Consider the following 13,551-nt stretch of genomic DNA (forward strand, 5'->3'; position numbering starts at 1 on the left):
ATGCACTCATACCGCCCTGTATAACCCCAGCAATGCTGTCAGCACATAATGAGGCATCCCGAGTGGAAAAGCACATTCATCACAAGGAAAGTCGGTGAAGAATTCTCGCAAGGATTGCCAGCTTGCCCTCCGATAGTGCCATAGTTGACGTTTAGAGGGGGGTGGGGGAGGTGGTCGTGCCCAGTTTGATTTAATAGAAATAAGGTTGTGATCAGAAGACCCTAAGGGGGCAAAAATTGAGTATGAATAGTGTGAGGGGTTAGAGGTAAAACAAAGATCAAGAATGTTAGCAAGTTGATCGTGTCGATCAGGAACGCGTGTAGGGTGTTTGATTATTTGTTCCAAATCATTAAGTAAGGAAAAAGAGAGTGCCTCAGCTCCACCTGGGTCATCCCTTGCAGAACCAAGCCACTCTCTGTGATGTACATTGAAATCCCCTAGATGTAGTATCTTGGGTTATTTAATTTGAGAATGAAGAGTCACATGGTCTGTCTGGCTGGCTGTTTATTCTCTGTTCTTGGTTACAACGTGCCTAACACATTTCGTGTTTACACAAGCCTAAACACTTTCTGACTTTGGTAAGAAGTAACATAATATATAATATATATATTCAATAAAGGCAGCATATAAACATACATATATATATATAACACTATTTTTCCCTTTCAAAAGAGAGCATGGCTGCTACAAATCCTAAATAAACAAAACTTACAGAATTACATATGGCAGGGAAGAAGAGAATAGAACACAACAAATATAACTTCCTAACTAAACAGTTTTGAAAGGCCTGTTCACAATTTAGATAATTAGAGGTCTAATTTAATTACAGGTCTCCTAACTCTGTTTGATCTTCTAAGACTATTCCCTCCATCAAGTTTTACAGGGGTTTCACTTGCACTCTGTGCATTATCAGTGACAGACATATCATCACTACAATCAGTTGACACAGTGAGTGGATGCTGGGAAACATCATCTTTGACATCATCATGATGATGATCATCTGAAACTGTGTCAAGTTTATCATCATGTCCTGGTGCTACATTCATCTCGTCATGTGCCTGAATGATGTGATCCACATGAACATATCTCAAAGAGTTACCACATTTCACTAAATATATCCTAGATCCACATACCTTGTCAATGACACCAGTTATCCACTTTGCATGTACAGTACTGTCGCGATCCCAATATCCTTTATACTTGGGGAGTGAATCCTACCCCAAGTTATTAACAAATAAAGGTACAAACAGGGAACACGGCAATAATTATCCTCACCAAAAACCTACTCAACTAAATGTACTTGAAAAAGTAAGAACAGTTGAAATAAGTGAATCACAAAAGGGAAGATAATTAATTAATTCAATTTATGTTTTAAAGGGAGTAATGACTAGCAAACATGAATTTAAGGGAATAAGTAAGTGTATAATATAAGAGTGATGCCGGAAGGGCGTAAATATGCTGTAAGGAGTTAGACCAAACAATTATTACTTAACATTATTATATTACACAAGACATACGAAATATATATATACAACAATCAATACAAAATGATTATCCCCACCAAACAGGAGATTCCTTACCACCAGGATCCCTTCCTAGGCCTAACTAAACGTGTCACTAATACCTGATACCCCTAGGGCATTGCAGAAGACTTGATAAAGCACAAGACAAGGGTCAAGGCTAGAGAACGAATTGACACGTCTAACCTATGCCACGGTTGTTTCGCTACTGGGGTGGCGTGGGTACGCCGCAGAGAAGGCGTCTTATCTCACGTGATCTAGACATTTGCTGGATATTTTATATAATTAATCAATATTACTCTTGAGTTGACTTAACAGAGTAAGACAATGATGCATATAAATTACATACATAAATATACAATTAACTTAAGTAACTAAGAACAATAATAATATAATAAGTACAATTAACAAATTATTAGTAGCTTGTGTGAAATGGAAGCGTGAACAGATGCCTCAAGCTATGCGAGTTCCCGAGCGCTACAGGCACGTGACAGTACCATAACCTTTAGCCATGTTCCTAACTCTCACCCTATCATTTACCTTGAAGGCTCTTTCACTGGAACTATTATCATGATACATTTTTTGTTGAGCTTGTTTCCTCTCTACAACTTCAAACAGACTTGGTTTAACTAAACTTAATCTTGTTCTCAACTGTCTCTTCACCATTAACTCTGCAGGAGTACATCCTGTCACACTATGTGGCGTGGTTCTGTATCTGAGTAAGAAATTTGCTAGTCTGTGTTTCATTGATTTTCCTACAGTTCCTTGAATTACCTGCTTGGAAAGTGCTTCCTTTACAATTCTAACTGATCTCTCAGCTTCACCATTAGAGGCAGGATGATAGGGTGGGGTCAGTACATGCTGTCATGATCGTGATAACGGCTAACCTGAAAACCTTAAGGATTCATATTACGCTCAAACGTCCACAAAACCTTCTGAGTCCCCCAGTGGAAACGTCCCCCGTTTTCTCTGTTTCCCCGTCTTTGTTTGTAGGGAACTTTGAATATGATCCACGGATTTCGTAGCAGACGCTGTATGTTGGGACCTGTTGCCATCCAACCCTTTGTAATCAATTAAATTTTGCTTTTGATAGCTGAGTCAGAGCATTGTTAGTGAAGATAATAGTAGGGAATGAAACTGAGTTTATAGTCTCAGTTTCAACGTCAGAGTGTACAGTAAATTAATTCATCGGAATAGAAGTAGGTGGACTACCTGGCCTATTTTGAGTGAGGGCGCCGCGGGTATTTCTACCGTTAGTGAGTGCCCGTCCCTTCACCCATACAGGTATGCCATTCCACTGTGTTGTAATTCGCCCTTATTTAAGTGATTTGACCCAATTAATAGTTGATTGTGCAAGTGTTACAGTAACGTAGCTGATATGCTCTGAGTGAAGTCATATTTACGTCTTTAACGTCCCCTGAAACGTGATGTTGTTGTCACCGTTAGTGAGTGCCCGTCCCTTCACCCATACAGGTCCCTAACGCAGCCTAGGCCGTGTCTGTAGCGTGGATGTTGTATCCACTATGTCTGGGGAGATGTCCGAGGTCCAGTAGGATGAGTTACCTTCGTGAGACCCGGCCGTCAGACACTTCAGACTACCTATGGCCCCCATAGCTGGCTCGTCTGGCCCTAACGCTCGGCCTGCGAGGTGGCCCCGGATCACCAAGCCACACACCACTACCAGCCCCCATCATTGGTGGATGAGTGTCTAACTCCGTAGGGCTATTTGTGTGGTGGGATTAATCCACTGGGATCTCCAGAGTTCGTCGGAAAGTACTCCATGGTGGCTGGACCTCATGGCTGTCGCTTGAGTATCACTCCTGACGACTGAAGGTGGTAGTGGCAGTTGCCTTGGTCTTTATGGTGCTAAGTGACTATAAGAGTTGTGTGTTATTGAGTATGTCCACCCAGTAGGGTTGGAAGTGTTATTGGGTATGTCCACCCAGTAGTGGTGTGAGTATGTTGAGCCTGAGGGCCTAGCACTAGATTTCGTCTGTTGGTACAAATAAATTCTTTCTCCTAATTTCATATTAATGTTTAAATAAATTTTGTATTTGTATATTGTGTCTATTATTTACCAACAGTATTTACCGTTACTTCTTCCCTATTGCTTGATACTATCATTACATCTACCCACGAGCCTCCTCTCGTCACGCTACCAATGGTAATAAGTATGAGAGTAAAAGGAATTGTTACTGGCACTCAGAGGCCCTCATAATGCTTTACACCGTTGAATCTCATGAAGTTTTTAAACTCTGATGATTGGAATGGAGGACCATTGTCAGAAACTACCTCTTCTGGTATTCCATGTTCGGCAAACATTAATCTTAATTCATCAATGGTGCTACCAGCATTAGTACTGTACATGTGCTTAACATCAATCCACTTTGAATGACTATCAATTAATACAAGAAATTTGTCTGTTCCCTTGTCACAGAAGTCAATGTGTACTCTTTGGAAGGGATGGGTAGGCCATTTCCAGGTTTTCAAAGGTGTGCTGGGTGGCATACTCCTAACATTCTTACAAACGGAGCACTCACGTACCATCATTTCTATTTCACCATCCACTTTAGGCCACCACACAAAACTTCTGGCCAGTGCTTTCTTAGCACATATACCTGGATGTTCAAAATGCAGTTCATTCAAAATTTGCCCTCTAAAACGCTGTGGAATTAACACCCTCATACCCCACAACACACATCCCTGTTCTACTGATAATTGACATCTCCTTAAATGATACGGTTGAAAGTCTAAGGATGGACAAATCTCTGGCCATCCATTTAGTGTATACTCCAGGACTCTTCCTAATACAACATCTTTCCTAGTTTCATGAGCAATCATTCCGGAGGTGACTGGAAAATCTTCTGCTATCATGGTTACAGCATAAACCTTAGGCTCTACTCCATCATTTGATCCACTACCTGGCAACCTTGACAAAGCATCTGCATTGGAATGATCATCTGAACGTCTGCACTGTATCTCATAGTCATATGCAGACAATATCAAAGCCCATCTCTGCATTCTTGCTGCAGCAAGTGTAGGAACAGGTGATTTAGGACCCAAAATTGCCAAGAGAGGCTTGTGATCAGTTATTAAAACAAAATTCCTCCCATATAGATACTGGTGAAATTTCTTTACTCCAAATATGATAGACAAAGCCTCTTTCTCTATTTGTGCATAATTTTTCTCGCTTTGGGTAAGAGTTCTCGAGGCATATGCAATGGGTCTTTCTTCACCGTTATCCATTATGTGACTTATGACAGCACCTAATCCATAGCCCGATGCATCACAAGCAAGCTTTAGTGTTCTACTGGTATCATAGTGGACCAAAACATCAGTACTAGACAGAGCAGCTTTACAATCTTCAAGTGACTTCTGAGTTGCACTGTTCTATTTCCATGGTATCCCTTTCTTTAATAGTTCATGCAGAGGGGCTAAAACTGATGAAAGTCCACTCAAGAACCTTGAATAATACTGTATCATACCTAGGAAAGCTTTCAATTCACTGACATTTTTTGGAGCAGGTAAATTTACTATGGCTCCTACTTTATCTTCTACTGGTCTCAGCCCTTCTGCAATCACTTTGTAGCCAAGATAAGTTACTTCTTTAGCTAGGAATGAACATTTGCTCTTGTTGAGCCTGACATTGTGTGCCAACAATCTTTCGAATACTGTGGCTAGGGTTTTGACATGATTTTGGATGTCACTGTCAACAATAAGGACATCATCCTGAAAACATAACACATTGGGAAGACCCACAAGAATTTTGTCCATGATGCACTGAAATAACTTTGGTGCACTTTTAACACCATTAGGCAACCTTTTGAACTGATACAATCCTTTATGAGTGTTGATGGAAAGGTACTGTTGACTTTCAGCATCAACAGAGACCTGAGCATATGCTTGGGACAAGTCTAACTTAGTGAAAATGGTTCCACCTGTTAGTGCAGCAAACAAATCTTGAGATATGGGTAAGGGATATTGCTCATCCTCAACAGCTTGGTTAATGGTAACTTTATAATCACCACATAGTCTAACAGATTTATCAGCTTTAGGTACAATTACTATTGGAGCAGCCCAATTGCTCTTGGCGGTTTTCACAATAATTCCCTCACTCACAAGTCTGTCTAATTCCTTCTCAACCTCACCTTTCAATGCATAAGGAACAGGTCTGGACTTAGCATATATGGGTGTAACATCTTTGTCAATGGTGATATGAGCTTCATAACCCTTTATACGACCCTGTCCCTTTACAAATAAAATCTTGTATTTTTCAAGCAATTTCTCAAGACCTGGAATAATGTTACACATTCTAACACTAAATATCTCCTTCCAGTCCATCTCAAGTTCACACAACCAGTTCTTACCTAACAAAGTGGGTCTATTCACATAACTAGCTATAATTAATGGCAACTTTAAATTCTGATTTTTGTACTTTACCTCACACTCTAATTTACCTTCTGTGTTCAAAATCTCTCCAGTATAAGTTCTCAACTTGACACCTGAGTCTTCTAAAGGCACATGCGCAAATAGTTTCTCATACATATCTTTACTCATTATGGAGAAATCAGCTGCAGTATCCATTTCCATGGTTACAGGTGTGTCATTAATACACAAGTCCTCATTATACCTATGTTTAACTTTCTCTTCACGACTGGTGTAAATAGTAAACACATGGGCACTCTCATCATTATCAGATCCAAAATTACTAACACTCTCATGAATACTGTTTTTCATTTCCTTCTCTCCACCTTCAACTGCATATACTCTACCTCTATCACTTCTACAGGAAGGAGCAATATGTCCAATACGTTGACAATTGTAACATTTTGAATTCTTGAACTTACACTGAAAGCTTTCATGTTTCCCTCGGCACCTCTTACATTTTAAATCAGCATGTGTTCCTTGTTTTGTGGCATACTTATTCCTTTTGGCTACAGTTACTTTACACACTGAGCCACTACTGCCAACTGTTTCACTACCAGCATTGGGAACAAATTCTCTGGTGTTTTTCTCGGCCAATTCCATGCTTGTAGCTATCTGACATGCACTTTCAAAAGTTAAGTTAGTGGTGCTCATTAACTTATTCTGTATTTTTTCATAATTCAGGCCTATTACAAACCTGTCTCTTAGAGCTCGGTTCAAGAACTGTCCAAAGTTACAGTGAAAGGATAACTTCTTCAAAGCTACTATATAATTACTTACAGATTCATCTTTACCTCTATCTCTGGTGCCAAATCTGTAACTTTCAGCGATCTCAAGTGGAGCAGGATCAAAATGTTGCTTCAGAATCTTGGTAATCTGAATCCGTGAGGAGTCTTTGGGTTTGTCTGGAGTAAGCAGATTGACCAGAGTAGAATAAACATTAGCTCCTACCTCTGTCAAAAAGATTGCTTTCCTTTTCTTTTCAAGGACTTTTCGCTTCTCCGCATCCCCACCGTCGTCCATTAATTCATTTGCCAGAAAGAAGAAGTCCATTCTCTCACAATATGATGTGAAACCTTCCTTGTCTGCATCATACTCCCCCACTCGTCCGATGTATCCACTGACGCCAGCCATGGTTGCTCTCTCCACTTAAATTCTCCAGGTTCAGAGTAACCTTCCCTTCAGTGGTCACTATCCTCTCTTCAAGGACTTCACCAACATTTTGAGAATCCCATCCTCGTCGCCAGTGTAGTATCTTGGGTTATTTAATGGGAGAATGAAGAGTCACATGGTCTGTCTGGCTGGCTGTTTATTCTCTGTTCTTGGTTACAACGTGCCTAACACATTTCGTATTTACACAAGCCTAAACACTTTCTGACTTTGGTAAGAAGTAACATAATATATAATATATATATATTCAATAAAGGCAGCATATAAACATACATATATATAACAATAGAGACATTTATCTCCTCAGTATTGGGTGTATGTGATCGAATTAACCAAGTCCAGGTGTGTAATCAACGCTCGTCATTGGTTGATTGCACACGTGGGACGTAGGGGTTCTTCTTCAAGGTTGATGAAAAGCGGTAACACCTTAAAGTATGGGTGTGCTCTGAGCATATGTGTGAAGCATGTTATGGGTGATGGTCAGGGTGTGACCGTTGCCCTCAAAAAATAAAAAAATGGTCCTACAATGCTGTTCAAAGTTTTAGTGTTGTATATTTATCTAGGAAACACCCCTGTAAATTTTCTTGGAGATCGGTGCATGTTTGAGCTAGCACCGCCGGCTTTACATAATAACAAGGAATATTAGTATCTAATGAACAAATTTAGTGGAATTTCTTTTATTAGACTTATATGATATACCAACACTAAGCAAATGTCGATCACATCAATCTTAATACCCCTGAACAATATTATAGATTAGTAAGAAATACAAGAATCCAAATAATTGCATTTCTAGGTTCAAGACCCATTTCTCTCAACTGGCGTACAATGAAAAAGATAAATACTACTTCCCCACAATGCCTGGAGTGTTTGAGGAGCGCCAGCAGGAGCTGGCTGACTTCTTCCATGAATCTCTAGCCCAACCATTTACACGTGGCGACTACAAGGAGCTAGTAGAGCTTCGTCTGCTGCTTGTAACTAAAGGATCCGAGCCAGTGAACTTCAAGATGGTCTACCCCGGCGCACTTCACAAAGCAAGATGGATGGGTAAACTGCTCTATACCCTCAAGATTGTTCTTTTGTCAGGCCAGATCAAAGAGCAGTTTCCCAAAGCCGAGGTTGTGACTAAAAGTCAAATCAGCAAGTTAGAACGGTTTGCTGTGTTCACAGTCGCTGTTTATGTCCCATGGTGGATTGTTTGCCCCGTTCCAGCAAGTGCGCCACTGAATGACTTGAATTTGGTCGAAACCTTGGCTGAATTTGCCCCATATGACGCCACAATAGTTGACAAAGCACGTTTGGCACTCGGTAGACACACTTGGTACCTAACTGAGGAGTTGGCCCAACTGGCTTTGTTCTCGTCCCAAGTTCAAGAAAGGACAAAAGAGGAGATGAGGAAGGCCCTTCTTTGCCATGAAGGCACTGAAGTTACTAAGAGAGTGGGGCTCAATCATGGGGGCTATGGAAAGCCATATCTTACCCCTGTCCCAGAAAGTGGCACTGCCGTGGTGGACCTAATTGGGCCTGACTCAAGCCGGTTCTTCACCATTTTAGGCATGCCCTATCAGTTTCTTCACAGTTCAGCCAGTGAATGGGCGGATCATGACGACTACCTGAACATGAAACGGGTTGTGGATAAGCTTCAGGTCGTCAATGAGGCTGCAAAGCGTGGTGTAAAACTTTGTCATGACTTTCTTAATGTTGCCAGGATGAGGAACGCTTTCAAGAAGTCCTTCAAGTAGTTGAAAATGACAGACTCCCCGTTCCTAATCAGCGCAAACGATCATCTGTGTCCGAACAGAAATCATGGTTTCTTGCTCTAGAGAAATAATACCTTGTGAATATATGATAAAACCCCTTAATATACACTCGTAAACCATAATCTCTAGACCACCTAGGTCGGTACTGGAGGTTAGAACAGTGTCCTTTCTGGACGGGGGCCCACTCAAAGTATCACGAGGCAACACACGCACGAACACATACAGTCATAGTACGGCTGTATAGATGACATTATGTATAAATATTGTATATGGCATTTTATACTCTGCATTATCTTCATTATATATGAACACGAAGCAAAAATACCATAGGTTGTAGTTACGAAAGTATGAATGGAAATAAATACTTCCAAACCACCCAATGACTCCACACGACGTGTGTGTGTGTGTGTGCCAGATCACGATGCTTCCCATCATTCACATAACTATATGAAAAATTGTGTTTAATTTAACAACATATTTCAAAAATCTTAAATTACATGTGGATCAGTCACTCCTCATTTGACACACTTATAGTGTAATACTTTGACCATCCCACCTGGGCACACGGAGGCCCACGGTAACTCTCACAGGGCAACATACGCACGAACACACAAGTTATGATATGAACCCTTCCAGGCTTCACTATCATTATCATGTTATGTTATTCGTGATCTGTATCTTGGTAACTAGTCATAGTATGAATACATGACAGTGTTATTAGTATAATATTGTAACTTTTACTCTACAGTTATTGTTGTAAATCATGGACAGGAAGGATACATAAATTGTAATATCAACTGTATGGTTCGCTCAAAGCCACCCCAAGTCAGACAACGCGTCACACAAAGTTACACTGTATATGTGTGTGTGTGTGTGTGTGTGTGTGTTCTGTAACATTAAGCTTCATCCTTAGTAGGTAAGATGTTTCATAAAGAAGTTTCTCCCATTCGTCATTGTGAGCATCGTCCCAGAGGACATTGTTTCCATCAAAACCATGGTTCATCCTTATTTCCCTTCTTCTGTGTAACTATATCCATATGGCTAAGTGCTTGCTTTTCATTTCTTTATTTACCAAAATAATGTGGATCAGTTACTCGTTATTTAACACATACATGCACTTAGAGCATCAAGATTGTTTTGTAGGCATGACTATTGGTTAATTGAAACCCCAAAATTATTGTTCACATTTATTATGCATAAACATTGTAAATATATCTTTGTGATTATTGTAGTATATAACATATATTTAATGTCTGGACACATTCCCAAGAGTTATGCATAGATTTTGTAAGCATATTTATGCGAAGTGACGTAAAACCATATAGTAAAATACCTGGACAAATTCCCGAGAGTTAGGAAACGAAGTCTATGTGGCCCCAACGAGGTTACACCAGAGAGCTAACTACCCCGCCACCCCCTACAAGGCACCGTCGTGGGCGGAGATTTAATTCTTGACCACAGGTTAATACCGTGTCCAACCTCCACTTGCTGCTATAACTTCATGCAATCTGGTGGGCATGGAATCTACCAGATTACTGCAGATGTTTGGCCTCCTCCTTATTCCCTCCCACACATTATGTGCGTGTCTCCTCACTGCCTCACTCGTTTTCTCCTCAACATCTCATTCAACAACCATATGCGCCCATAGATTTTCTATTGGATCACAATCGGCTCCTTTAGAGGGCCAGTCCAATAGAATAATCTGCGGGTGCGCCTCAAACCAACGCTTGACTGCCTGACTTGTAAGTATTGGACTGTGGTCTTGCACCATACATATAGGCTGTGGGTCTGGGATGGCATGTGAGTTGCTGGGAGGATGGTTAGCAGTCTTGTTCAACTGGCAGGTAGACAAATTAGAAAACTCACAGCCAAACTGTAAGAAAACCCATGGACAATGAGACATTAGTAAAATATACTAGGTCATTCTAGAACGTGCACACATATTATATCCAGACCTCTTGGTCCTTGCGAGGCTGTTTGGTTATGCTATGCTAACTAGTTTGCTAGGGTGAGGATGAGAGTGAGGGAGAGTTACCATGGGCCTCCATGTGCCCAGGTGGGATGGTCAAAGTATTACACTATAAATGTGTCAAATGAGGAGTGACTGATCCACATGTAATTTAAAGTTTTTGACATTTGTAGTTAAATTAAACACGATTTTTCATATAGTTATGCGAATGATGGGAAATAAAAGATATAGATGGGGTGTGGTGGAATCATCTTGGTCTGGCCACAAGCACTGTAAACGACATGTGGATTCACTGGGTGGTTTGGAAGTGTTTATTTCCATTCATACTTTCGTAACTACAACCTATAGTAATATTTTCTTCGTGTTCATATAGAATGAAGATAATGCAGAATATAAAATGTCAAATACAATATTTATACATAATATCATCTATACAGCCGTACTATGACTGTGTTGTTCGTGAGTGTGTTGCCTCTTGATAGTTAGAGTGGGTTCCCGTCCAGAAAGGGCACTGTACTAACCTCCAGCACCGACCCAGGTGGGCTAGAGAATATGGTTTCCGAGTGTACCATGAGAGAATAAGAATGATTAAATTTTATGTGTTATTGATAACAGCTTTTAATTAAGACAGGCAAATGATTTGTGTTAATATCCCTTATGATTTTTGTGTAATCTCATATATAGGCGCGTATGCCGTATAAGCAAAATCGCTATTTTTCAAATTGCTGGTGCTCACTCAAATATGCATGAATCTTCAAAAAATTGCATGTGGGTATTTTTTTATGTCAATATGCAACACCAAAATTTTGAACAGCATTGGAGGACAAAGATGGGGCAACTGGCACACTCTAGTGATGGTGGTAAAGTGTGATTAGAATAGTCAAATCCAGGTGTGAGATCAACTTTCCTCATGGTTGATTGCAGACATGGGACGTAAGAGTTCCTCTCCAAAAGTTGTGAAAGGCTGTTAGTACCTTAAAAGTACGGGTGCATTCGGAACCTATGTGTGAAGCATGTTACGGGTATTGGTGGAGAAAAACATTCATGACTCCTGAAACCTAGAGAGAGTAAGGATAAGACAGCGGAGTACCCGCCTGCCTGATGGGTCATGAGTGATTTTTTTGGTTTCTTGTAAATGCCTGCCCCTTGGCAAGCTAGTAGTTACAACCTTCGGGTTCTAGGACAGATAGGATTATAGTATTTTGTTGGTCATCCCAGACAGGCTATGAGTGATCCATGTTCTTGTGTAGTATGACTAAAATCCGGATTTCTATTTATCAGTGATTGCGCATATTTTGTCGGATGCGCTTAAGGCATGTTCAATGGTGCAAGTAATATTTTTTTAATGTTTTATGTGCCAATAAGTGATGTAAGATAACGAAGGAACTGTTTCATACGAGTTCCTCGTTCTGGTGTAGGTAGTACTGCTGCCTTAGTAGTCTTCTCATAATTCATTTAATATTTCTTAATCATTTTTGATACCATGTATAACTTTTGTTCCCCATTGTAGTGTTTTAAAGCCACACTAAGAAGTACTCTAGTGTTGTTGTACCATTATTGATTGTGTTTGTAGTGTTGGAAGGAATAGAAGTGTCATCTTTTACAGTGCTTCTCATTAACCCCAATCACAGTTGCTAGCTTGCCACGGTTACGGAGAATAAGTTGATTTAATTGTATTTGTGCTGGTTTGGGATTTTCTTTGACGGGAGCTTCCACTATATTTCCATCCAATATGAAAACTAAAAAACAAAAATACAAAACAATAACATAATTAAGAGTGAGATTATTCTGAGCTGTTTCATATATATATATATATATATATATATATATATATATATATATATATATATATATATATATATATATATATATATATATATATATATATATATATATATATATATAATCAACGACCTCACCAGCCATGAATCGAACCCTTCGACCTACTGGGTGGGACTAGGGAACGCTACCGACCAACCCACAAGGACACTAAAAGCAGTCTAGACTCTGTTATATTTCACACAAAGCCTGTTCATCGAGCTGATGGCTCCGTGAACCTCATTGGGAACTGCCCGTGCCTCGTATGTGGTGACAGTAGCATTTTACCGAATCCAGCTGGTATGAAACACAAGGTACCATATATATACTTCATTTTTAGTTCATATAACACGCGGACTTTGAGGTTCACGGCGCCATCAGCTCGATGAACAGGCTTTGTGTGAAATATAACAACCAGGACTGCTTTTAGTGTCCTTGTGGGTTGGTTGGTAGCGTTCCTGGTCCCACCCAGTAGGTCAGGGTTAGTCTGGCTGGTGAGTCGTTGATTATATGTTTCAAAGTCAGCGTGTTATATGGACTAAAAATGAATATTATATGGATTTACCTGTGTTTCATACCAGCTGGATTCGGTAAAATGCTACTGACACCACTAAGGCCCGGGCAGTTCCCTATGAGTTCACGGCCATCAGCTCGATGAACAGGCTTGTGTGAAATATAACAAGTCTGGGACTGCTTTTAGTGTCCTTGTGGGTTTGGTGATAGCGTTCCTAGTCCCACCGTAGGTCGAGGGTTCGATTCTGGCTGGTGAGTCGTTGATGTGGTTGTATCAAGCTACTATGCGAATGTATTGTGTATATAAGCTACTGTGCGGAGTAGCATCTATGTATATTAATTCGTGGCAAAACTGCAGTGTTATGTGACGCATGTT

The sequence above is a fragment of the Homarus americanus genome, unplaced genomic scaffold (genome assembly GCF_018991925.1).
Source record: "Homarus americanus isolate GMGI-L3 unplaced genomic scaffold, GMGI_Hamer_2.0 scaffold51476, whole genome shotgun sequence".
In the NCBI taxonomy this organism is placed as follows: Eukaryota; Metazoa; Arthropoda; class Malacostraca; order Decapoda; family Nephropidae; genus Homarus; species Homarus americanus.